The 27,945-nt window shown below is 46.3% G+C and overlaps 1 protein-coding gene and 1 non-coding gene across 2 annotated transcripts in view; one reads left to right on the forward strand and one right to left on the reverse strand.

Annotated features, from left to right (window-relative positions):
• The window catches only part of LOC128339408 (ALK tyrosine kinase receptor-like), a 621,195-nt gene that overhangs the window by 78,593 nt on the left and 514,657 nt on the right, over positions 1-27,945 (reverse strand). The window lies entirely within an intron of this gene.
• TRNAA-AGC (transfer RNA alanine (anticodon AGC)) lies at positions 5,804-5,875 on the forward strand. Its single transcript has one exon. It is a non-coding gene; the product is annotated as a tRNA-Ala (tRNA).

The following is a 27,945-nucleotide window of genomic DNA, read 5'->3' on the forward strand; positions in this document are numbered from 1 at the left end:
CCCGCACCCAGCAGCAGCATGGGCGGCCAGCCGGCGTCAGCTTCCCCTTCCCCTCCCTCTTCCCAGTCCAGCAGCGCGGCATCCCAGGCGGCGCCATCGCAGCAGCCATTTGCTACCGACTCGAGATCCGCCCAGTGGTTTCAGCGGTTCTGCTATGGCGCCATGCCTGGTATGCGGGAGGCTCGACCTGCCAGGCCCCCCTCCAGTGCTGAGCAATGCGTTGCGCAGTACTTGGAGGAGCCTGTGGAGGGAGACGGCGTGGACTGCGCACAGTTCTGGGCGAGCCGCCGCCAAGTCTGGCCGGACCTGGCGGTGGTGGCTGTGCGCCTCCTCTCCTGCCCCCCAACCAGTGTCCAGAGCGAGCGGGTGTTTTCACGTGCCGGGGACGTGGTGACACCCTCTCGCTCCCGCTTGGACCCTGGTCTGGTGGAGCAGCTGGTCTTCCTTAAGGTGAACCTCCCCCTGTTGGGCTACCCCAAGCTGCAGTTTGAGACGGGCGAGTGATTACCGTGGGTTGCCCCATGGTTGGTCACCTGCCTGGCTCGACCTCTGCTTATCCCTACCCTCCCCCCTTCCACCTCTAGCTGAGCTGACGTGACAGATGCTGAGCCGTGCCAGCCAGTCGCAGCGTGTAGTGTGCCCACACAGAGATGCAGTTGTAGTAGTAGTTGTAGTGCTGCGACTGGCCAGATGTTTACAATGCCCACGCCCACCTAAAAAGAAACCCAATGCTGACCAGCACAGGCCCTTTATCTATCCACCTGTCAGCATTTGGGGACCTGGCGTGGGCACGGCACACCCCCCCAAAGTAGCACAGCCCACGGAGTACTAGACTTAGCGGCAGCGGCGGGTATACGTTCAAAAATGCAGTGTAGATATGTAAATACTAGTAAATAAACATGTAAATAATTTTTTCTTTAAAAACCCCATGTCAAAATCAAGCCTCAAAATTATGCAAAAGAAAGAAAAAAAGGTGACAAAGGGAGAACAAAATGATGAATGCCAAATGAATTGATTTTATTGAAAATGTCACCAGAAATCACGTGTGGGGGGCTTGGTTTACATGGAGAAAATGATTGGTTGATTTTTTGAAATGAAACGAATGAATTATTATCATCTTATGTTCATCTTGATTGTGGTCACTGTTGATGTTGGCTGATGGCAAAAAACCCAAAACCATCAGAATAGCAATGAACTGGCTGCCAACACAACATATTGATTGATAACTGTGCAGGGGGGGAATCGGGTCTGTGTGTGTGTGTGTGGTGCAGGCTCAGTCTGTCTCTTCCTGTTGTGTGTCTGTCTGTCTGTCTGTCTGTCTGTGTGAATGGATGCCTAGCACTGTCTCTGTGTGTGGATGCTTTCTGGTGTGTGTCTGTCTACATGTTTTTTTTCCTCCCCCCCATGCCTCCCTCCATCCTTCCCCTCTCATCCTCTCCCCTTCCTCTTCACCACCTTCCATCCTCCCTCCCTTCCAGCCCACCACCGCCTCACCTGCCCCCAACCCCGGTCTGGCAGATGATGAGAGTCTGGTCTCTCCCACCGAAGCACACACGTGAGCACGTGTGTGCACAAATATGTGGCTGACCAACTCTGAGCCGGACCCTCCCCCTTCAATCCCCTCTACATCCCTCTCCCCCTCCCCTTTCCTCCCCCCTGCCTCCCTGCCTCCCTCCCTGCCTCCCTCCCCCCTCCTAGCTAGCAGCGCACACATACACACACAAAACACCTGTGGTGGCAAACACCACCAGCACACATGCACTCACACTGGTGCCACCACCACCTCTGCCTTGGGCCTCTGTGTCCTTGAGCAGATATGTGGTGGTGGACCAGAGAAGCATTTCTTTCCAGCAAGGCAAAAGGCATGCACTCACTGCACACACACACACACACACACACACACACACACACACGAAGAGGTGAAGACGAGAAGAGGCAACTTCTAGGACCAGCAGCAGCAGGTGAGTGTCGTGTAATTGTGTTGCTTCCCAAGGCCACTGCCCATGCTCAATGCTCAGTCTGCTGAAACTGAAGAACTAGCTACAATCACCCTTCCTCACACGCAGCTCAGCTCAGCTCAGCTCAGCTGCACAGCACACTGACTAACTAGACACTACAGCTGGTGGTAGAAAAAACAGAAGTCTAGATTCTAGAAGATGTCCTGGTGGATTCTAAACTTTCAAATCTGTGCTAGGATTGCCTTGCCTCCTCCTCCTGCTGCTGCCTGTAATTGTGCCCTCTCCCCTTGCAGTTGCGCCGTCGTGATGGGTTGGCTGTGTGCTAGGCTCAGGCTGTGGCGCGCGTGACTGGACTGGGAATGTTATTGTAGCGGCAACACTGGTTGTGGTGGTAGCAGTAGTAGCTGTTGTTGTTGCTGGGCTGGTGGCTGCTGGCCTGTGCTGACTCTGCGCACTTGGTCTGGTCTGGTCTGGTCATTGGGATGCAGATGTAGGGTGTGTGTGCATCATCCATGGGGAGCATCGGAGCAGAGCAGAGCAGGTTGGCTGGCTTCTGTCTGTCGGGCCTAGTCAGTTGCAGGCACTGAGTGAGGCGGTGGTATCTTTGGGCATCACGTCACCCATCATGCAGAGCGGCAGGTCTGCTGCTCTGCTGCTCCGCCTCCTGCTTCTTCTCTGTGTGTGCTGCTCTTGTGCTTAGTGTGCTGCTCCGCTGCCGCTGCTGTGCTGGCAGGCAGCACAGCAGTGGCCTTTTTGTTAGATCAGAGAGTGGGTGTTGTCTCTCTGAGTGTCCTCCTCTTACTTGCTTGGATAGGAGTGGTGGTAGTAGGTAGGCATTAAGATGGACTGACTAGGTGTTACGTGTTAGGGCGCCCAGAGAGAGGGGCCAAAAAGATGGGGTGGCAATTGTTGGGTTGCTCCTAGTATTATTGGTGAATTTCTGAAGAATTTTTTTTTTCCATTGGCTAGAATGGGGGTTCGGGGCTGCCCCAGACCCGCCTCTGTGGGGTGGCAGCACCGCCAAAGTGGGTCCGGGGCCTTGGCAAAAATGCCCTCAGTCCCTCCCAGCAATCCCCGTAGAGATAGGAGTGATGGTTCTGTTGTTTTTCTGAGGTGTTCTGAGTGAGTGTGGATTCTGTGATAGCAAATGAGAGTGGATTCATGGTGTCTCATTGGAAATCTCATTAGCTATCATAGAATCTACACTCAGAACACCTCATAAAAACAACAGAACCATCACTCCTATCTCTACGGGGATTGCAGGGAGGGACTGAGGGCATTTTTGCCATGGCCCCGGACCCACTTTGGGGGTGCTGCCACCCCACAGAGGCGGGTCTGGGGCAGCCCCAAACCCCCATTCTAGGCAATGGAAAAAAATTTTCTTCAAAAATTCACCAATAATACTAGGAGCAACCAATTGCCTTGGGATTTTTGGGGTGGAGGACACCCATGGGTGGCTACCACCCACCCCAGCTTTTTTGCCCCTAAGGGCTCCACATTGCGAGTTATGGGCAAGAATTAATTTTTTGAAAAAAAATTGTAAAAAATCAGAGGAAGGTCCAATCGACTTGAAATTTGGGTGGCAGGTAGAACACAATGTCCCCTTCAAAACCAGCCACTTTTTGTGATCCGAACCGGACTGGGGGGGGTGGTCCAGCAAAACCAGAACCGAACCTCCCCGGTCCGGTCCGGACCCGGTCCGGACCCGAACCGAACCGGGAGAACCGGTTTTATGCACATCCCTACAGAGAAATAACAAATAAATAAGATGGACCCCTGTCCCCAAAGGGCTCACAATCTAAAAAGAAACAAAAGATAAACACCAGCAACAGTCACTGGAGGTACTGTGCTGGGGGTGGATAGGGCCAGTTACACTTCTTCTGCTAAATAAAGAGAATCACCATGTTAAAAGGTGCCTCTTTGCCAAGTTAGCAGGGGTTCTTCCTGGCATGCTACTGCTTATTTATTTTTACATTTATATCCCACTCTTAAAGGCACAGCGGGGAAATGCTTGACTAACAAGCAGAAGGTTGGTACTACAATCCCCGCTGTTACTATATTGGGCAGCAGTGATATAGGAAGATGCTGAAAGTCATCATCTCATACTGTGCGGGAGGAAGCAATGGTAAACCCCTCCTGTATTCTACCAAAGAAAGCCACAGGGCTCTGTGGGCACCAGGAGTCGAAATTGACTTGACAGCACACTTTACCTTTACCTTCCTCCAAGGCGGTTATGTTTATCCTCACGACCATGTAAGGTAGGTTAGGCTGAGAGATAAGTGACTGACCCAGACTCAATGAGTCCTAGTCCAGCTCTCTAACAACAGTACCATGCTTTTGCTTTAGTCAGGATATCAGCCAATAGTAGTGGTGGTAGCAGTACTAGTAATAAATTTGTAATCCATATGTATTCCCAGAGAAAAGTGTGAACAGCTCCATGGCAAGCAAATGAGCCTTCTCTCATCACTGCATCTACAAGGCAGAAAAAACTAAAGCTGCTACAATTTTACTTGTCATAAATACACAGTAGCCGTGCTGCAAAAATGAAAAAGGGGAAGAAAAAAAAACGGTTGCAAACCTTGCAGAAGGAGGAAATCTAAACATTAGATACTTAGGAGCAAAGACGACTGCCTATTGACTATTCAGGTATGTTTGCAGGCCTGTCAGCGATAAAAAACTAATAAGATATTCACTAGCTATTAAAATATATTGATTAAGTCAAGTATACGGGGAAAATAAGTCCAGAGAGGGGAAAAAATGCAGCACAGCTTTTAATTTCTCTGCTCAGTGAAGCTTCCTGTTTAAAGGCAATTAAATGCAGGCATCAAAAGTCACAAGGAACTGAGGGGTGGGTAAAGATTAATTTGAGAAGAGAAGCTTTTACTGTTCAATCGGAGAATGTGATTGATTTCTTTAGTATGAAAAGTAGGATACATGTTCCAGAGAGTACTTTTTAATAGGTGCTACCATATTCGGGAGGTGGGTTTTGTGTGTGTGTGTGTGTGTGTGTGTGGTGGTGGTGGTGGTGGTGGTGGTGGTGGTAAACCCTACAGGTCCAAGGCTAGGTGAGGTAAGGGATGCTCTTGCATGAGTTTGCTTGGGAGTAGATCCTACAGCCTCTCTGGATTCGTCCATTACTATGTCATTACCTGCTAAGCTCATACATCAGCTCATACATCAGTAGCGGCTTGCCTTAATGAGCCAGGGAGGCACCGAACGAGGTGAAAGTACCTCTGATCCTGTCAGCTCCAGCTGCACCTCTCTCCCATCCCATCCCACCCTGGCCTGGCATTAATGAGAGTCAAACTGCCTATGCATAGTCATTTGTCGGGCAGAGCTGTGCAAATTGGTCAATGATGAACCCGCCCATGCTGTTCTACCTGACGCCAGTCCACAGGCAGTGCAGCTCTTAACACCCGGGTGGAGCAGAATGGGAGAGAGATGCAATGGAGCTGCTGGGAATGAGAGGCAACTGCATCTCATTAGACACACACACACACACACACACACACTCTGCCCCGGCTCATTAAGGTGAGCTGCTACTTTCTGACATTGAGCAATCCTCAGGGTGGAGTTCTCTAACTGCATTGAAAGGTCTTAACAGTGGTGACCACCAACAAAAGAATGTGCTCGGCAAATATAGCAGTCACAGCATGGTGATTCAGGAATTCTCACCCTTAACTTAAGGTGCTGGGAAATGGTGCATGCAGGGGGCATCTCAAATGCATCGTTGCTGCCTGGGTAGTTACCCCTGGTGTAGGCTGCTGATATCAACAGGAGTGATTATCTAGTCAGCCTATTTAGCTATTGAATAGTGTGGGGAGGCTGAAATGACTGTATGGGATGGGGCTGTGGCTTAGTGGTGGAGCATCTGCTTAGCATGCAGAAGGTCCCGGGTTCAATCCCTGGCATCTCCAGGTAGGGCTGGGAAAGACCCTTGCCTGAGTTGCTTCTAATCAATGTAGACAATGCTAGGCTAGATGGAACAAAGGTATGACTTGGCATAAGGCAGCTTCTTATGTTCATTTGACCCTTTTATTTATTAGCTCATAGCACCCTAAGGTGAGGGTGGGAATTCACCTCCCTCCCACAACTCCCTACGAGAAGGCTGTTCGCACAATCAAAACCTGGGTAGGACAAGTGTCCTGCTCAGGTATGGGAGCTGTGTGCGCTCCCAATGTTTGGTTGTGTTAAAGCAAACAACTAGGTAGGATGAGGGAGAAGTGAATGTGTGGGAGGCAGGAGCTGGCTAGGACAGCTTTTCCTCCTACCTTGGTCAAATGCTGGGTATGAAAGCTGCATAGGATGGCACCGCCCTATTCAGCTCCTGTCTCCCACACAATCAGTTCTGCCTCCTCCTACCTAGTTGTTTGGTAGCCTAGGTAGGACACTTGGCCTACCCAGTTTTTGGTTTTGTGAACAGTTTTTTCTTGCCCTAGTGTAATTATGATCTGTGTTACACTGGCTCAAATCCACATCATTGACTGACTCTGGTGTGCAATCATTCATTGCTTGATGTCAGATAAATTGTGTTAGGCACGGTGGAAGCAGAAAACTTGACAGGGGGGTGCTGTTTTCATGGCTTCATGATGCAAGTTACTGCATTGCAGTTGCAGTATTTAAAGCTGATAATTAGGCTTGAATTTCCCCAAAATTGTACTGTTATACTGGGTTAGCTTTTTGTTACTTAATCTCTCCAATTGCCCAGAAGAACTTCTTATCAGACTTATTTTCAGCACTTTAACAGTTTTTCTATGAATTTCAATGAAAGAAAATGATAGAAGTAAATAAAAGACCAAATGATATAATCTTTAAGTTCTTACAAGGATTTAGCCTTGGCTGGCCAAGAATTCTGGGATAGGGATGAGGTCCAGGTTTTCAGTAAACTTGCTAAAAATCTGTTGACTAAGCAGAGCTGCCAACTCAACAGAGAAAAGGTGTGTCTTTTTCCTATACCTTAGCAGCTTGATCTGTAGAAATCAGCAGGTAACATTTTTTCACAATATGGAGATAAGCATTATCACCTCCTAATGTCTGCATTTCAAGCTGCTGCTAATGCACAGGAACAGAAGCTGGTAAAAAAGTTGGCAACCTTCTAATTAATGCATTTCCTATTTGACCATTAAGTACTAGGGCTGTGCAAAGTTTCAAGACATTGATGGATCCAAATCAAAGCATACTGATTTGGATGGATTTGCTGCGATTTGGGTCTGATTTATTCATTCATTGTTGAATTTATATACCGCCTTTCATTCAAAACAATCTCAAGCTGGTTTACAGAAAGTTTAAAAAACATACAATAAAATGACAATTAAAATATTAAGCTAAAAATATAAAAAACAAACCAAATTTAAAATCTTTAAAATACAAGCATAAAAACTATACACGGGTAAAAACACATAGAAGCAGCAATAAAAACAATCACGTAAAAGCCTGGATAAAAAGCCAAGATTTAACAAGCTTTCTAAAAACTGTGATAGAGTCCGAGGAGCGAATAGCCACTGGGAGAGCATTCCAAAGTCTGGAGGCAGCAACAGAGAAGGCCCTGTCCTGTTAAGCAAGCTAACTGCTAGGAGCCATGTAGCTCTCAGTGGTTCTCACAGCTGCTCGAAAGCGGGCTGGGCTCCCTTAGCCCGATTTTGAGTGGTCGTGTGAAGAGCCTCCTTGTGCTCATCCCCACAACTACTCTATGAAGTAGATTAGTCTGAGAGATACGTGACTAGCCCAGGGTCACCCAGTGAGTTTCACAGCTGAATGGAGATTTGAACTTGTGTCTCCTCAGTCCTAGCCCAGCACTCTAACCACTGCACCATGCTGTAGACAAAGCAAATAGACTTTCCACTCCAATCTCTGTAATGGATCCCAAGGTGTGTTGTGTGTGGTTGTGTTTGGGCATGCATAGCCCTATTAAATACATAAAGACTGTGAGCCCTTTGGGCTCAGGGGAATATCTTATTTATTTATGTATTTTCCTATGTAAACCACTTTGAGAACTTTGGTTGAAGAGCGGTATATAAATATTTGTTGTAGCAGTAGTAGTAGTAGTAGTAGTAGTAAAGAACAGGCCATGATATAAAGTGAATAAAATCACTGGTCTTTGTAACAAATTCTGCTATATAGTCCGGTTTTAGTTTCCTTTTCATTTGGACTCATGAAGTGATCTGTGTCATCCAAGCCTGTATAGCCTGTGGCACACCAAGATGAACCTAGCCCAGTAGCCACATATGAAGTCCTATCAATCTCTCTCTCTCTCTTTCTGGCTATTGTGGATTGCAGAAAACAACAGAATTATTAAGCACCTGGTAGGCTGCAATACGTGGTGTGGGGACTGCATTCAAGTTGGGAGGGTCAGTTGTGCAGGCCTGCTATAATAGGAAAGCTGACAAACTTCTACTGTCATAAAAGCTTCAGTAATACAGAGCATCCTAGTATATTTTTTTAATTCCCTGTAAACACCATAGCAACCAACTATATTGACCAATTGAATGAAGCAGAAAAAAGGTCCTTAAAAAAAAAAAACAACCCACCAAAAACACCCAAGTTGGCTGAATGTTGTTTACACATTTTCACTGCTATTGCACGATTGATAAAAGATGAAACCCAGCAAGAATAGGGACAGCTCCACTTATTCTCAACAGAGTCAACTTTTACTGCTGTTATTTCAACTGGAAAATTAGGTTTGGTAAACCTATTAAACAAGGGGCAAGAAAAGAGCTGTTTTTGAGTAGCTGCTTCCATTAAAAAACCCCCCAACCACATATGGCTACTAGGTGCTTTTTGTAAACAAGAGTTAACTATATTCCGTGACTCCAAGAACTAAATGATATAGAAAAGAGGCACAAATGACTTTTGCACACTGCTAGCTAGGAAGCCAGACTCTCTAGGGCTGTTGTCACAATAATCACTAGGCAGGAGAAGCCTCAAACCCTCATTCAGGAGCCGTGTGCCCTCCATCGTGAGAATGCCTCAAGCAAGGCAGGAGGGAGGGGAAAGGCGCATCTGTGAGCTGCATACAGAGGCAGACCCAGAACTTATACCCAGCTCCAGAGTGAGGTGGAGGGAAATCACTCCCCATGCCTCCCACCTCCGTACTAGGCTTGCAGACCATTATTTCTCACTCCTACCTTGCCTGTTGAATGCTTAAATTGTATATCAAAATATTACTGTGTGTGTTGCAGAAATCTTGGTTTGGTCCAATGGATCAATTTTTGAACCCAGTACACGGCAAGCTGCTGAACAGAAAATCTCCATTGATATGTGAAAGAGACTGAGCAAGGAGGCTAGACGACTACTTCTTCTTCTTCTTCTTCTTCTTCTTCTTCTTCTTCTTCTTCTTCTTCTTCTTCTTCTTCTTCTTCTTCTTCGGCACAGGCTTATTAGTTGCACTTTTTCCTCAATGATTTTCCCCCAAACTTGGCATTTTTTCTGGACCAGAAACACAAGCAATGTGTCCTATTGAGAAAGTAATGCTTCTGAAGAGCAAAATGGCAAGATAACATAAAGAACCAGCATAGTGTAGTGGTCAGAGTGTTGGATTAGGACTGGGGAGACCTGAGTTCACATCCCCGTTCAGCTACTGAGTGACTCTGGGCCAGCTACTTCTCTCGCAGCCTAATCTACTTCACAAGGTTGTAGTGAGAATAAACATAACCTTGTACACAGCTCTGGGCTCATTGAAGGAAGAGCTGGAGATTTGCAACTGTCAGCATAGGATTAGCTGATCTAATGCAAATAACTACTGCAGTGCAAGTGAGTAGGGTCCCATCAAAAGGGAATCTGACATTGCTTTGTATGCCAGGTGTGCTGTGGTGTTTAGCTGTGCTTTTTGGACCTCTGAGCTGTAGCTGTTACAAGGAGCATCTGCAAATATAAATGTCAAATTAAGGTGTAACATGAAACCAGAAGTTGGCAAACCAGCAGATTCAGTTTCAAACTGTAAATTGCATCACAGACGTTCATCTAACTGCAGTCCACCAACCTCCAGTCCTGGAGAGGGGAGGCCCTCCCAGCTGCTTGGCCACTGAGGCTGATCCCAGCAAGCTCCATGGCCAGACTGGAGGCAAAGTGTCAGCATGTTAGCGGGGCAGCTGCAATTGGCCACTATCTTGAAGGGGAGGAGGGCATGCATATCTGTCCATAGTGTGTGGGCAGATATTTAAAACCATTCAAAATTCCTGGGTCCGGTCCAGCATTGTGCCGTATGCAGATCTGCCGGTGCAGGGAATCACGGGAGAGGGGAGCCTCAGTTTCCAGGGAACCCCAGGAGAGTGGCATCACTATTTTGGGGCACAAGCAAGGGTACACATGCCCACATGGGTGGACAGAATGGCAGGGGGCAAGCTTTGGCAGCTACTTGGTGGCAGTCACCAAGACTAAGAGAGCAGTCACCGGGTTACTTGTCCAGGTTACCTTTCACTGGACCAATGCTCATTTTGCTGCCCGGCCCTGCTCACGGGTAAGCCTAGGGACCACAACCCCAAAAGGGGAAGGGGTGGGCCCCCTTGCTCAACCTTTCTGTGAAAAAATAGAACTTGGCTGCTTCAGAATCCCTGCTTGGAGTTGCCTTTTAAAACTAACCCTGGGTATGCCCACCCCAATGATTTGTTCCCCTCCCAATGCTGAGATGGAGTGCCCTGCTTATGTTGCTACCTGGCATGTTTGTGCTTGTGAACATACATCATTGCCGCTTCATTCTCTTAGTGCCTTTCCTGTCATCCCATCCTCTTTCCCTCCTGCTTGCTGGAGTGTGTGTGTGGGGGGGGAGCAAGGGACAGAATGGGAATAGAGGTTGCCTCTGTGTGACTGTGCTGCTTGAGAGGCTGACAAGCTTGGGATGGGGTGTGGTGGTGTCCCTGTTGCTGGGCAACTGCACAGCTGTATAGGTGACAGGAGGGGGTAGGGCTGGTGCTCAGAGAGGTGGCCAGCGAGCAGCACCACAGCCATGGAGCAGCTGCAATCCCGAGTGGCACTGTGCTGCCATCTCTATTATTGCGGTTTGAAAATGGGCACGAAACAGCAGTTATAGCGGTGTCCGGGATCAAATGTAATGCCTCAGCATCCAAACCAGAGGTCTCGGCAGTGAATCTTTGTGCAAACCAAAGGTTCAGATTGGAGTTTGGTGAGCCAAACTGTACGTTGCTTTGGGCTCCAAACTGCAGCTTCACGAATTTGAATGTAATGGAGTTTCAACCTCTGCCCCATTTAACTCAGGTTTCGTGTTACATCTGAATTCGGCCTCTGAGAGTAACAATGAAGAGCTGAGCAGTTGTGTTTTTAGGCCTCCATTTTTCCTGCTACCAGGACAACAGTCATGTAATGATTTCTGAATGTTGGCTGGAGAACACCTCTGATTTAAGCCCTCCCTCTCAAATGCTGGCCTTATTTTAAGTACTCACAACTAAGGATGCAGAGAGTATTCAAACTGAAAAGGGAGGTCAGAATGCAAACTTCTGCTACTAAAAAAGTAACCCTTTTGGGTCGATTGAGATCGATAAGTCTGGGTCAGTACTTCAAATTAGTCACAAATTCTGCCCCTCTGCCCTGCCAATTCCTCTGCCCCACCTTTACAAGCACCCCCCACTTATCCTTGCCATAGCAAAGTGGGGAGGGGGGAGGAGTCCTCACTCTCAGGCAAACAAGTTGAAATGAAGCTTCTAAGCATGTTCAGAAATTTTATTTCCTGCCAGAATCATGGCATACTTCCAATTCTCTTAGAAATTATTTCCTATTATTTCCTATTTCCAACCTTTTTCTTTTATTGCTGTCTTGTTTTAATTCCATGATTGGCCTCAAGGTTGCATATATAGGCTTCCCAGGAAATCTCCCTCCCAGACACTGACTAGACTCAGACCTGCTTAACTTCAGCAAGGTTGCTGCATCATGGTTCCTTCAGACTATCCTGGAATCTTAGGCCCTCTATTGTAGTGTTTTAAAAGTCAATAACATGTTTTGCTGTAAATGTGACTGGGCAATGTGTTAGGCTAAGCCAGACCAGGGACCGGGTCTCATGATCAGTGAGACCAGGTTTTTCCAAGTGTGCAGGGAAGGAGCCTTGGGTGGCCAGATCGGCCGCCCACACAATTGCCGGCTCTGTGACAGAGCCGGCGGGGGCTGGGGAGCTCGGGGCCCACGCGGCCCTCGGAAGCTCCAGTATGCCTTGCGCAGGCACGCAGGGCATACTGGGGAGACCCCTGGAGCTGGGAGACAGCTTTTCACCTCCCCTCCGGGGGTCTACTCGTGGGTCGCTGCGGCTACTCACAATCAGATAGGCGGGGTTTGTGGAGTGCTCGCTCCGCAAACCCGGGCTAAGGGGAAGGGTACTTGAGCAGGTTACCCACTCTAGAACCACCGGGCTTGCAGCCGAGCCTGGTGGTTCTCATGATCAGCAAAAATCCGGCTAGCAGAGGCTAACCCAATTTTTGCTGATCGTGAGAATAGCCCCCAGGTTTTGCAGAAGATCCAGAGAAATAAAGTCGTTCTCTGTAGCCTCAGCTTTTGTGAATCTAAATGAAAGTGCTTCTTCAAACTGTTCTAAGTCTTTTCTTCAGACAGAAATAAAGGCTTCCTGACCAGTATTTGCTTCCAGAAGGTGATGAGGCTAGCTTGGTCATGTCCTCACCATGACTGAAAAAACAAAGGTGCCAAACATTATTTCTAGGAGCCAGTCTCATAATTTAGGCTCCTGGATGATCAGCCCCCGCCCCTCCACCCACAGCGCTGATCCTCATCACCAGCTGTAGCAAGAACTCCTGTAAATTTCATGAGACTGGTCTTTGCCAGAAAACACCTTGGTCAGCATCTCTGACAAAGTACAATAGAAAAACCATGGATTTTTTCACCCCACGATCTGAGCAACCTTGACATTGCTGATGAATGTATCCTTTTTTGCAATAAAAAGCCTCTTGTTCATCACAGTGTTCCTTTAAGGCTCTGCTCTTATACAAATATACCCTGGATTCAGTCAAGAATAGAACTGAAGCCAGAGTCAATGAAACATTGTCCAGAAATGCCCCTTGTTTACTTTCAGTTCTCAGAGTGATTATTTCATAGCTTTTCAAAGGGTGATTGAGTCAGCTGGGGTTTTCAAAATCATTCAGTACAAGCACAATAATATGAGCTACTTTAACAATCTGTTTGAGCATATTGTACATGCTTGTGAGTATTGGAACATTATGAATTTCTATGCGCATGTATAACCTTCTCCTATTTTTCCCAGAGTTCACACTCCAGAGACCAACACAGAAATGAAATCAGAGGCAATAAAAGAGATCATATGCTTTTAAACAATAATATATATAAGTCCATTTATCACACACACACACACAACACACACACACACACACACACACACACACACGACCTCAGTTCACTCAGAAGGTGGTTGTTCACAAGGATGAAGGCAAGTCAGATGAGGAGGAGTCTCACAAGGGTTTGCATTCTACAAAATGGACATTGAAGCAGAGCCTCAGGCTTGTCTGTAGTGTCGACCCCCAGCACAGCATCCCTCCAGTGGCTGTTGCTGGGGTCTATCGTATGGTTTTTGTTTTTTAAGATTGTGAGCCCTTTGGAGATGGAGCCATTTTATTTATTTGTTTATATCTATGTAGACCGCATTGGGAACTTTTGTTGAAAGGCGGCGTATAAATGTTTGGTGTGTTCGTATTTGTTTCTGGCCTCTGTCCCCTAGCACTGACCCTACAGTTGTATGACAGCTGAAAGCAGCAACTTTCCTCTCCTTCAAGTCTCCCAGTCCCTGTCCCTTCTCATACTTGCCTATCTCAATCACTGCATAAACTCTTCTGCTTCAGAATTTAGCTTCTTCCCAATATCTTCTTTCTCTCCCTTACAAAGTCACTCCTCAGAAATATATCTCTCTCATTCCCTCTCCTAAAGCAACCCTCATTACATTATATCAAAACTGAGTACTGTAGAACAATTGCCCCAAATGACATAATTAAGAGACAAGATTCGAACATTAGAATAGAAGGTCACAATTTTACTTATTATTAGCAAAGGATCTACAACAATTAACTAAGTTAATCATCCCAAAACCAGTGTGTAAATCTCCTTGATCTGTGGTGGCAAAGGTCTTACTTGTCATACACACCTAACATTTTTAGGACAAGGCCACCTAACTCCATACCTGAGCTCAATGTTGCCCTGACCCAGACACTTTCTAGCCGTACCTTTGAAGATGTCTTGAGGCATTCCAGCTCTCTTCACAACTGCCCAGGCTCCGTGTCCTTGACTTTGTGAACAGGCTTTTCCTCAAGAGGGTCTGTTGTCTTTCCCAATGACCCTGAGGGATAGGTCCAGGGAAACCCCTTCCATCAAAAAATGCCTGATGGTGCCTCCCAATTCTCCTAAACCTATAACCTTTGCCCTCACCAACCCTCCTGCAGTGACTGGTAAACTCAAAGTATAGCTAAAATAACTAAACCTCACTAAGTCTATCTGAAGTCATGTCAGGACAATAGCTGAGCACCTTACTCTTCGCTCTCCCTCTCCACAAAGAAAAAGGTACAGAGGTGGGGCATGGGCCCATCCTTACCCACCCCCATTAAGGCCCACTCCAACCTTGCTACACCCCTGAGCCATGCAGAACAGGCAATCATATTCTTCTACCCCCTCAGCCAATTTGAGCTGAGGAGTAAAAGAGTTCCTACTCGATCCTAGCCTGAAAACCTTATTGGAATGGATCAAGGTTACCAGTGTCCATTCAATATGTATGCAGCACCACCATCCCCTGTAGTGCCGTGGTGGTGGTGATGATGTGCTTTGAGAATTTGTGAAGATCATGAATTGTTTCTTGAACAAAGGCTGCATAACCTTGGAGCTGAGCTTGTGTGAAGATGCTGGCCTAAGCTTTCTAGCTCAATTTAGATTAGTGTTAGAGGATGCTACTTATACTGCTTCTCTCTGCAAACCTTCACCTTGGTCACTGTGAATGTAGAGTACGTTGAGGAAGCCTTCTGCACATTCATGCCCCCCAGAAACAATGCAGCTGCAAGTGCAGCCTCTCTTCTAAATTAAATAATGAAGATTCATTCTGTTTCAGTTTTGGAGCCATTACTCAGCAAAAAAGATGAGTAAACTACTGAGGAAAAAAATGTTCCAAGAAACAACCTTCAGCCTTCAAGTCTCTATTGTCACATCTGGCCCTTCATTTATTTTCTTGGCATTTGTCAATAAAATCAACGCAAGTGAGTTGCACATAAAAAAATAAAATCAAATACCCCGTCTATCATGTTTAGCAGTAACCTTTAACACTCAAGTACTATTTTGCTGCATGCCATGTACAGAATTGCCTTGGTATCTAATAAATATGAATCCTTCAGACATTTCATCTTCAGCCCACTAGTCTGCATTCTTATGTTCAAATGTTTCATTCTGAGTTTAGAACACAATTTTTGCTGAATGATGAAAAATTCAAAAGCAAATACTCTCAGCAACAGCACAAATTGCTACTGTTATGAAGAAAGGCTTGTTGTTGGGCCCTCCCACCGATTCCTGAAGGGGCGGGGCACTTACCTGGCTGAGCGACAGTGGAGACAATGGCCTGGATAAGTCGGACTCTGCATGGAAGTGGTAGTGCCTGTCTCTGGAGGCCGAGGAAGCCAGGACAACACCCTCCCATCGTTGGGCCAGAGTGGCCCGACAGTCTGTCGCCTGGCTGCAGGAAGAGGAAGGCAGTCCCCACCTTTCTGTAACATCCCTGCTTGATGACGCTGGGAGAGGGGGGGCGGGTCCCTGGAAAGCATCCAGCTTAGAGACTGCCAGGGGGAATGACAGGAGAGCTGAACAGGGCAAGGGAGGGGCCAGAAAGGGAGGCAGCTGGTTGTCTGGTCTGCAGAGAGCTATTTAAGAGGCCTTTGGCCAATGATGAGAACGTCAGTTGACACAGTCAGTGGCGGCCCATGAGGAGCAGGGCATTCCCTCTCCCTGGCAGGTGGAAAAGGACCAGGGTGCTTAACCCCCCCTTCCCACACTTCTGAGGCCTGTTTGCCCTCGCTTATGGGAGGTCATCTAAGGATATGGATATGGGAGGTCATCTAAGGTCATCACACAAATAGAAAGAATCACCTCCATTTGACCAACCAGGGCCTAAAGGCACCATGATGCCTAATACTCAGCATTTCTCTCAAGAAACCGAAGCATGAGGATTTTTATCGATAGGGAAGTGATTGATTGATTGATTAAGTGCTGTAAGTCGGTGCCGACTCTTAGCAACCACATAGATAAATTCTCTCCAGGATGATCTGTCTTCAACATGGCCTTTAAGGTCTCTCAGTGGTGCATTCATTGCTGTCATAATCGAGTCCATCCACCTTGCTGCTGGTTATCCTCTTCTTCTCTTTCCTTCAACTTCCCCCAGCATTATGGACTTCTCAAGGGAGCTGGGTCTTCGCATAATATGTCCAAAGTATGATGGTTTGAGCCTGGTCATATGTGCCTCGAGTGAAAATTCTGGATTGATTTGTTCTATGATCCCTTTGTTTGTTTGTTTCCCTGATAGGGAAGTAGGCTGGGCTAAATTGAATGGCATGGCTAAGTCCATGACAATGGCATAATCTGTGTACTCTCTATTTATCGTTGCCTCCCAGCATGACTGGCTTTAGGGGTGGATGAGCCTAGGGAGGAGAGTGGTCTTATGGTAGTGAATGGTCCCTTTTGCCAAGCAGGGTCCACATGGGTTTGCATTTGGATGGGTGACTATATGTACCCTTGGATTCATGTGAGTCTATCTGCTGTAACAAATTACCCTTAGGGGCCAGGCTGTGGTAGAGCATGCAAAAGGTCCCAGGATCACTCCCTGGCATCTTCAGGTAGAGTTGGGAAAGATTCCTTGGAGAAACTGTTAAATGAACTGTTCTGGAATGCTGGCAGAACATCCCAAGCCTACTTTTGGACTCGTGTGAGGAATTAGCTAGACTAGAGTGAACAGTCCATTACAGTATCAATTTGTGCAAGGCTTTGGTCTGGAAATAAAGGCTTGAGATAGGAATATGGCACAACCAGATTTATTTAAGGATTATTTGGGTACAGGAAATGATAAGTTGTTAGGCAATTGATAAAAAGCAATAAAATTTAACTAGCAGCATAATTCAGAGACTCATGAAGAGGCCTAGAGTTAGATTAAAGGTCTGAAATGTGATTAAATCAGTTTAAGGCTTGCCATAGAGAGAGGACCTGAAGTGCAGAGTTTAGACTTAGCAGGAAGGGGAGAGAGGGAGAGGGAGAGATTACTAGTAATATCTTCTTCCGGAATTCTTCTTCAATTTTGTCAGAGTATCTGTCACCCTTGCAGGATGGGGAATGCTGGGGTCTTCCTTGCCAGGGGCCAAGCAGGATGACAGGGTAGAGGCGTGTAGGGATGTTCTGACAGGTCTGGAGGTTCAGGGGGTTCGGTCTGGAGTTTTGGGGGTTCCGGATCAAACTGAACCCCATCCTGGTTCTGTCCGGACTGAAACCGAACCTCCGGACAAGTCCGCAGAATGATCAATTTTTTTAAAATAAAATAAAATAAAATAAAAATACTTGTAGCCCCTTCAGGGAGCTTCCTGTAGGCTGCGGGTGTGCGTGTGTGTTCCATGAAGGTTCTCCCTCCCCCCACAAAAAAGCAACTTTTTTCAGCCCATTTGGGCCTCCGTAACTGCACGGACACCCCCACTACCACCCGCGGCCTGCAGGAAGCCGCTCGAAGGGGCTGGAGGATCCCCCCCACAAATTGAACAATTTGTAGACTTGTCTGGAAGTTCAGTTCCGGTCCAGACGGAACCGGGGTGGGGTTTGGTTCGATCCCAAACCCCAAAACCTCCGGACCGAATCCCCGAACCTCCAGACCAGTCCGCACATCCCTAATAGCTTCCAGTCTCATGTCATACTTGACCTGGGGTAAAGTTGCCTCATGCTGCTTGTGCTAAGCGACAAACTGAGAGTTTGCCAAATATGGGCACATGGAGGGCTCCTGATTCCACGAGTCCAGGTAGCCAAGACGGAGACTTAAAGCCTGCAGAATCATGTAGAGGGGTGCTGCTTGTAGCCCCTGAATAGACTATTCTTATAACAAAACCCCTGAGACATAGGAATCTGCAATATACTGAGTCAGATCATTGGTCTATCTAGCTCAATATTGTCTTCACAGACTGGCAGTGGCTTTTCCAAGGTTGCAGGCAGGGCTCTCTCAGCCCTATCTTGGAGAAGCCAGGGAGGGAACTTGGAACCTACAGGTGAAACTCAGAAAATTAGAATATCGTGCAAAAGTCCATTAATTTCAGTAATGCAAATTAAAAGGTGAAACTGATATATGAGACAGACGCATTACATGCAAAGCGAGATAAGTCAAGCCTTAATTTGTTATAATTGTGATGATCATGGCGTACAGCTCATGAAAACCCCAAATCCACAATCTCAGAAAATTAGAATATTACATGGAACCAAGAAGACAAGGATTGAAGAATAGAACAATATCGGACCTCTGAAAAGTATAAGCATGCATATGTATTCAGGACTTGGTTTGGGCCCCTTTTGCAGCAATTACTGCCTCAATGCGGCGTGGCATGGATGCTATCAGCCTGTGACACTGATGAGGTATTATGGAAGACCAGGATGCTTCATTAGCGGCCTTCAGCAATTCTGCATTGTTTGGTCTCGTCTCTCATCCTTCTCTTGGCAATGCCCCATAGATTCTCTATGGGGTCAGGTCAGGCGAGTTTGCTGGCCAATCAAGCACAGTACACTGTATACTTTTCAGAGGTCCGATATTGTTCTATTCTTCAATCCTTGTCTTCTTGGTTCCATGTAATATTCTAATTTTCTGAGATTGTGGATTTGGGGTTTTCATGAGCTGTACGCCATGATCATCACAATTATAACAAATTAAGGCTTGACTTATCTCGCTTTGCATGTAATGCGTCTGTCTCATATATCAGTTTCACCTTTTAATTTGCATTACTGAAATTAATGGACTTTTGCACAATATTCTAATTTTCCGAGTTTCACCTGTATTTGCTCTTCCCAGAGCGGCTCCATCCCCTGAGGGGAATATCTTACAGTGCTCACACTTCTAGTCTCCCATACATATACAACCAGGGCAGACCCTGCTTAGCTAAGGGGACAAACCATGCTTGCTACCCCAAGACCAGCTCTCCTCTCCACTGCAGTCAGTGTAGTCAGTACTGAGCTAGATAAACTAATGGTTTCAGTATAATGCAGCTCCCTTTACTCCTGAGTTCTAGGTTGATCTTGGTGGCTTGCTGTTTGTTCAGTGAAACATTGGGGTGGGGGTGGGCACTGAAGGCACTCCTTGCCTCGGGCAATATTTATCCTAGGGCCAGTCATGCCTCCCAGACAATGTTCAGATTATACAATTGAAGTTCTTCTGGTAACATATTATGAAAATATAATTACCTTCTGCACTATCCTTTTTTAAACAAAAACTCCTTAGCAAAGTGATATATCGGAAATTATTGCCCAAAGCATTCTTTAAGAGGCAAAATAATACAATGTAGTAGCTATGTGACTAGTACCATTAGGGAATAATCTGACACTATTATGCACCCTGGGAGTAATTATATCAGTTCTTTTAGCAGCCAGATAGAATAATTGATTTCTTTATTACAAAGGATCAATAAGAGTGCAGAGCCTGCCCATCATTAACTGTAGCTTTACCCACTCAGAGACAAAGAAAATTGCAATAGATGACAAAAGCGATTGGCAGGATCAGAATGCAACTGTGGTGCTGGTTCCACTGGCAGTTCTTTTTTCTTGCCATACATTCAATTTTGGTCATGCTTGCATTACTTCAATGAAAAAGTTCTATGGAATTCAATAGGCATTAAATCAATACAACTCTGCAGCTAGAACTTCTGCCAACTATCTATAGAATATAAAGGAGCAGGCTACAGAATCCTAAAGCAGGAGGCAACTTTCTGTTGGATTGAAGTGGGAAAGTTTTCATTGGAGAAGCTGTTTGCTGTCTGTGTAGATACAAATGTCACAAGTGAGGTGCTCTAGCGGAGGGTCCTTCCAGGTTCTCTGTATTTATTATATTAAGTACACTAAAGTAGAACAGATACAATTGACAAACATCTCCTGTGAGCCAGTCAATGAGAAAGAGAGGCTCTTTAGCATATGACAGGCCTGCACTGAATATTTACTCATTTAATTTGGGGGAGTAAAATTAGGGGTGAAATATCTGTGAAATATTTCCTCAAAAAACCCTCTTAACTGTCCCTTTTTGTCCTTGCAGCCATTGTTCCCCTGCTATTGTCATGTGTATGACATCCCTGAGGGAGAGAGGAATGTGCCAGCTTGGAGTGTGTGTGTGTGTGTGTGTGTGTATACGCATACTGTACATACACACACCCAGTTGGGCCTCTCTTGCCCAACAAAGCTAATGCCTTTGGGTCCTAGCTAAGTGAGGCCAAGGATTGTCCAGACAAGTGAAAAAATAAAGAAAAGGGATTCTTGTCTCCCCTAATATCTCTTTTATTGACAAAAAGTTAAGGCACACACTTGAGTAGAGGTATGCAGTTTCAAAAAAACTGTAAGGTAAAGGTAAAGTGTGCCATCGAGTCGGGGTTAACTCCTGGCAACCGCAGATGTCTTTGGTAGAATACAGGAGGGGTTTACCATTGCCTCTTCCCACATAGTATGAGATGATGCCTTTCAGCATCTTCCTATATCACTGCTGCCTGATATAGGTGTTTTCCATAGTCTGGGAAACATACCAGTGGGGATTCAAAATGGCAACCTCTGGCTTGATAATCAAGTCATTTCCCCACTGTACCATTAGGTGTAGCAAGTAGCAAATAGAACAAAAAGCAAGCCTCAGAATAAAATGCTCTCTCTGCCCAAGGACCGGCTAGCTAGCTTTCCAAGTTGACTTCTCCGTCCTAGATGTTTCCAATCTACATTAGTATCCACTCAGGTCTTTTCCCTTCTGCCCTGAGAACACTGTTCAGGCCTCTGATAAATGGTTTCACGAGCACTTTCCCCCCTTCCAGTTCAAAACAAGCCAGAAGCCAATGGCCTCCTTGTCTCGGCCTTGTTTTGATTAGGAGGTGAGAGGCAAAGGCCAAAGTGGTCCACAACAGCAGGTGTTTTTGCTGTTCTGCTGTTCTCAGCAAAAACAGAGTCTCACAGCAAGACTGCACGAAATGGTTTTTCTTGGGCCAAAATGGCTCTGCTCAGGCCCTCCTCTCAAGTTAAGCTCAAACACCCCCAACCCCAAAGTTGAGAGCTGTGTTGTCACAACACTATGCTGCTGCTTCAGTACAGGTCCTCCTCAGATTCTCTTCTCTCCAGTGATCCCAGCCAATCAGGGATAATTTAATAAACCTGATGTCATAATGATAATACATGCTCAGTCAAATCTAGCTTTTTGATGGCTTCAGTCAGAGCAAACATTGAGAGCCATTGTACATCACTGATGCTCACTCAATGGACAAACACTTTGACACAAATACTGCTCAATGTAACCCTAAATGATGGGCAAATTTACCATACTTGATTGTGTGTGTGTGTGTGCGAAGAGCACATACCCCTTTTGTCTCCACTCTAATAAGCAGTTATTCACTGGAGACTCTGTGAAACCCCATAGACTCTAGATGAAAGGAGGAAGGATGGCCAGTACTGCAGTTATGAATGAGAACATTTTACAGAACAGAATCTTCATGGATAGGCTAAATGAGGATAAATAAAAGCATGCAGCGCATTACTGACGGTCACTTTCTAGAGAAGCAAAAAAGCACTTTTTTGGAAGCGAGATCATACAAAATAAGTTCCTTCTGCTACTGACTTCTTTTTTAACCATTCCACTTTGGTTTCTCCATCTTGCAATGCTAAATTGAAAGCAGAATTTCATTGAGGCTCTTCACATGACCAGTGCAAAGAGCCTAAAGGGGGTTTGCGGGGAGAGCAGGTTTGACCCGCTCTCCCCACAGATGATCAGGAAGCCCTCCCTGGGCGGCCGGATTGGCCACACAGAGGATTACCAGTTCTGTCACGGAACCGGTTGGGGTGGCAGGGTGCAGGGGCCTTCTGGCTCCCGGAAGACCCATAAGGCAGCGCACAAGTATGCGGTGCCCTACTCATGAGTTGGCATGGCACAGAGCCATGCTGCAATGACACACAATCACGGAACCCACTTTTTGGGCACTCTTGCACCCGAAACCTGGTGCAAGAAACCTGGGCTCCATAAGAGGGCTGGGCTCCCTTAGCCTGGTTTCTGCTGCTTGTGAGAATCACCTCATCTCCTTATGTCAACAGAAATACACTGGGACCACTTATTTAACATTTGTTTGTTTGTTTGTTTGTTAATATTCAATTTCTATACCGCCCTTCCAAAAATTGCTCAGGTCGGTTTACACAGAGAAATAACAAATAAATAAGATGGATCCCTGTCCTCAAAGGGCTCACAATCTAAAATAAACATATGATAGACACTAGTCACTGGAGGTACTTTGCTGGAGGTGGATACGGCCAGTTACTCTCCTCCTGCTAAATAAATAGAATCACCACGTTAAAAAGGTGCCTCTTTGCCCAGTTATCAGGGGACTAACCGTTACCATGACCGGTGTAATCAGTTACCGGTAGTAGCTGATTACTACCAGTAAATCAGTTACCATTGACTGAACCAAACTTGCTGGCTTGGAAGAAGGGTTCTGTGCAATCCAAAATTGTCTACATTCCATAACAAATCCAATGATTGGTATTAAGAGAACACCTTCTTTTGCATGATCCCCACTGTTTATCAAGATCACTTGATAAGGGGAGGGTCACTTGGAGTTACAACCAACTCATCTGATTACAACCTAGGTGAGCCTTCTTGGTTGCCACCCCGGAGTTTGGAATGTACTCCCTGCAAAGATGTAGGGTTTGACCTCTCTGCTGGGGATATGCAAGCTGGCTCCCATCAAGCCAGGCTCAACACTGAGCCAGCTCAGTTTGGGCGGTCTGATTTAGAACCAGACTGGCCCCTGGTTTGAAGAACTGTCTTGTGGACTGACTTGGGTGGTGTATTTAACAAGGAAAATCTGGCTAGGATTTCCCTTTACAGGGGAAAGGATTTCCCTTTACAGGATTTCCCTTTACAGGGGATTCCTTATCCTAAGTGGGGCTTTTCTTACCTTAAAATGAAGGCCCAGAGGCAGCGGCAGCTCATCCAACCACCAGCTGTTCTCCCAAATGACAGTCTGGGCCATCTGTGTCCTGATTTGGGTCTCTCTGTGTGTGCAGAAGCCCAAACCAGGTTGCAGCTGGCCAGGTCTGTCATTTAGAAAGCTGATGGAGCGGTTGGATGAACGTCCAGTCCGGGCCCCACCTCCTGCTCCAATGTTTCCCCCACTGCCCCAGTGCTTCATTTGAAGCTTTTAAAAAAGTCTTTCACTTGCCCCTCTTCTTAGATGGGGAATCCCATGTAATTGTAAAGGGGAGTCCAAGCCAGAGTCCCCTTTACAAGTAAATGTGAGAACCAGCCAGCAGGCTGGACAGAAACTGCCCCCAGATTCAACAAGCCTGAATGTGAGCTGTCCGAGATACCCGGTTCTGTGCACATCTCTACTCTTTGCCATTTTTTTTAAAAAGGCATTGATGACACACTTTTTAAACAAGTCATTTGATGTTGGATTATTTTTATTGTTTTAACTATTTTACTTTTTTATTTAATTACTAGCTCAGCCAGGCGCATAGCATCTGCGCTTCTAGTTTGCCCCACCTGCCTGCCGCCACCAATTTCTTTCCCAGCCCACCCAACACCGCCATTTTCTCCCCCTGCTGGCCCTCCCACCCACCTCCACCATCCTACCCACCACCACCACTATTTTCTTGTCCTGCTTGCCACCACTGTTTCCCCTCACCCACACCGACACCGTTTTCTCCCACCTGCCCCCACTGCCGTTTTGTCCCCCCTGCTGTTTTGTTTCCCACCTCCAGTGCTGCCACTTTCCTCTTCCCCTGCTGCCAGCTTGCTCACAAACTCTCACGAGAGCTGCCACACATGGGATTAGCGACAGATACGCCTAAGAGAAATATATACAAAGATGCTGTATGTATTATATTTTAAGTGTTGATTTTTAAATATTTTGTTAACCGCCTAGAGATGGGTAGTATAAATACGTAACCAATAAAATAAATAAATAAAATACTATCTGAAATATTTTAGGACTATCTATTTACTCCCCTCCCATGCAGCCACTCTCGCCTGTCATTTATCCGAAGATTCAGATTAAATTTTGCATCCAAGTGATTCCGTTTCAAAATGACAAACCCTCTGACAAACATCCCATTGGCCCAATTTTTAAAAGTTCCCCAACTTTGGGGTGTGTGTGTGTGTCTTCCTTACAGCTCAGAACAAATCTGACATGAAACCATTCAACTGTAGTGCAAACACATAACTGGAAGTTACTCAGATATTTGAGAAGCATGTACCTTTTAGATGGAGACAGAGAGAATAAGAAAATTATTTTCTGTGTAGTGCTATCTCTGCACATGCAGAGTATTTTATCAATTTTGTGAAAGCAACAAGTTTGATGTCTTGTTTGCAAAGAGCCCATTGACACAGCAAAGAGCACAATTTCTCTTGTATGGTCTTAACACCATTTCTGGCTTTGTCATATTACTGTTTAATCCCTGCTCTATAAGGTGCAAGCAAAAATCTTTGCTTGGCTGGCTTAACCCCAATCAAAGAGTAGTGCCTGACAGCACTTTCTTTTTCTTCCTCCTGTAAATGGACATGAACTGTGAAGACCTTATCAGATATTAATACATGTAATTCAGGCTAACGGGGGAGAAAAAGATACTTGCTGACACAATGAGCAACTTGAGATATGAGAAAATCCGACCTGAAATTAATTTATCGCCACACTGCCTTTCAAGTGCATTAATTTCAGTGAAACAGATTTTCTCCCTCTATTATGGAACCTGATTGTCAGAGATGTCAAGTAGCCACCTCTTTGCTTTGAAATCAATGGGACTTGAGATTGCTTACCTCTTCTGAAAACCTGCATTCATGCTGGAATATATATTGGAAATAGACCAGTGTTCCCTAAATCCCTTTTATTTAAATCTAGTTTTTTCTATATCACCAAGATACCTGGAACCCTCTTTCTTCTCCTTCTTCTAAGATGAAATAAAGCTTGTATTAATGCCCCTGTATCTTACAAAGTCAAAGCATAGGCAGCTGCACCAAGAAATGAAAATCCTGCCAGGAAATGTGAGAAGTAGGCAATTAGACCCGGACGTTTACACAGGGATGGGGCTGAAGCTCAGTTTCAGAGCACTTGCTTTGTATGCCAAAGTAAAGGTAAAGTGTGCCATCGAGTTGGTGTCAACTCCTGGCAACCACGGAGCCCTTTGGTTGCCTTTGGTAGAATATGGGGGTGGGTACCATTGCCTCCTCCCATGCAGTATGAGATGATGCCTTTCAGCATCTGCCTATATCACTGCTGCCTGATATAGGTGTTATAGTCTGGGAAACATACCAGCAGGGATTCAAACTGGCAACCTCTGGCTTGCTAATCAAGTCATTTCCCCGCTGCGCCATTAGGTTACTGTACGCCAAAGTATTCAGGTGCAATTTGTGGTATCTCTAGGAAGGGCTGAGAAGAACTCAGCCCTGAGAGAGAGCCAGCGTGGTGTAGTAGTTAGAGTGCTGGACTAGGACCGGGGAGACCAGGGTTCAAATCTCCATTCAGCCATGAGACTTGCTGGGTGATTCTGGGCCAGTCACTTCTCTCTCAGCGTAACCTACTTCACAAAGTTGTTATGAGGAGAAACTTAAGTATGTAGTACACTGCTCTGGGCTCCTTGGAGGAAGAGCAGGATATAAAATGTAAATACAAAAATACAAACTGTATACCAACAGTACTTGCAGCATTAAAAATTAGATGAAAAGCCTTACAGAGTTCAATTAAAAAGTAATTCAGTCAAAAGTTTCATGGAAGAGAATTTCTTCATGGTCTTTTTGAAAACACCAAAGGAGGGATATAGAAGGATAACCCTAGAGATATCCAAAACTGCAACTCCACTACAGAGAATGTCCTGTCTCAGGTCCTTGCCAGACATATACTGGCAGTCAAAGAGCAGAACTTGCAAGGATTATTTTAAAGTTTGGGTAGGTACACGTGGACTTGGGCAGTTCTTAAGGTACCCCAGTCCCAGGCCATGTAGGTCCATCTATATTCTATTTCCGAAAGAGCTAGAAATGTTGTGATTCTTATTGTGCCTGAAGGTGAGTGGGAGGTATCAGCAGACATGGGGTGATTGGTCAAAATGGCAGTGTTCAAAATATTTGAGGGAGAAAAAAAGAAGGGGGCCACAGACCCTACAAATTGCCCCCAAGTTAGTCAATGGGACAGAATGTTTGGTGGCTGAGTGCAACTAACAGTCAAACAGTTAAATGGAACTCTGTGGCAAGAAGTGGGGAAGGATGGCTTGAACAAAAAGAGTGGGGAATTTCTTAATTTGAGGAATTCTTCAAGGCAGTCACAACTACTTCTACATGTCTAAAACTTGTTTTCTCACCAGTCTTTTCACAGCTTTGTGTTTCTAGGGGGAAGGGTTTGAAAAGGAGGTTGGATTAAGCATCTCCCCACCCCCCACCAAAAGACACCCAGAAAACAGAAAACAATAAAATGTGCAAATGAAATAAAACCTAAGTTGCAGCAGGGATTCCTATCTTTGTTGCTAAGTTTCTCTCTCTCTCCATGCTGAGTCACAGGCTCAGGTAACACAAACACACCAGGGATGGATACACTGCAATATTTTATTATGGGTCCATCCTTTAATGTCCCAATAGTCCCAGGGATCCTCCATATTTTCAGGCCCCTGCCCTGTATATTCACAATTTCTGTTTGGCCTTTTCTGTTTTGCCTTTTGATGAGATGTTGGGGCCGCTTTTCTCTCAACACTTTGTTAATAGTACACTGATGAACTAGAATTGTCTGGTTTCAGTCCTCTGTCCTCAGGTATCTAAAAGTTAATCTCTATGAGATGGGCATCTTTCTCACATCTGAACACCACCCTTTGGGGTTTTTTAAGACATCTAAAAACATAGAGACATCCTGTAGAGACCATATTATTCCGGTTCTAAAGATCTCCACTGGCTACCAATAAGTTTCTGGGCAAAATGCAAAGTTCTGGTAATCCTCTATAATAAAAGGCTTGAGTGTGCACCCGTGTCCTTTTCTGGCCCGTGTATTTCTCGGCCATTCTGGGCATGCTCAGAGCGCATGCCCAGAACATCCATGAAAGATACGGCCGCCCAGACATGGGCGGCCATGTTGAGCGACAGCAGGGGGACCGGGAGGGCTGAGGCAGCAGCGGGGGAACCGGGAGGGCTGAGGCGGCAGCGGGGGAATCGGGAGGGCTGAGGCGGCAGCGGGGGAACCGGGAGACCAGAGGCGGCAGTGGGGAACAAAAAAAACCAAAAAACCGGCAGGGAGAAAAGAAAAGAATAAAAAGACGGGCCTGCCGGGGGACCGGGAGAACAGAGACGGAGGCAGAGGAGGTCGGTGGGCAGCGCGGGGGTGTGAAGGGAACGACACAACAAGCCGCTTCTGGGGAGGAAGAAGCAAAGAAGGGAAGGGACCCTGCCAGCAGCTCCGCGGCCACACAAAGGGAACCTGCCACGGCCTCCTGCCTTGCTTTGCTTTCCCGCAAGTGCCGCTTGCCCTGCTGAGCTGAGCCCAGCCAAGCCTGGCCCCTCGCCTTACCCAGCTAGCCCCACCGCTGCTGCTGTTCCTCCACCTCCTGCAGCCGTGGCCGCGCTCAGTCCCCATAGCTGCCAATGCGGAGGGCAAGAGAAAGGGAGAAGACTGGCCCCGCTGGCGGTGGCGGCGGTGAGAAGACTGGCCCCGCTGGCCGCGGCCGCGACGGGGGACTGGGCCTGCTGGCAGCCCAAGGTGAGGCCAAGAGCAGCACCCACCCCCACTAGAGCCCATTATTAAAATGGGCTTACAAATACTAGTTACCTATAAAGGCCTTA

The sequence above is a fragment of the Hemicordylus capensis genome, chromosome 1 (assembly GCF_027244095.1).
Source record: "Hemicordylus capensis ecotype Gifberg chromosome 1, rHemCap1.1.pri, whole genome shotgun sequence".
NCBI lineage: Eukaryota > Metazoa > Chordata > Lepidosauria > Squamata > Cordylidae > Hemicordylus > Hemicordylus capensis.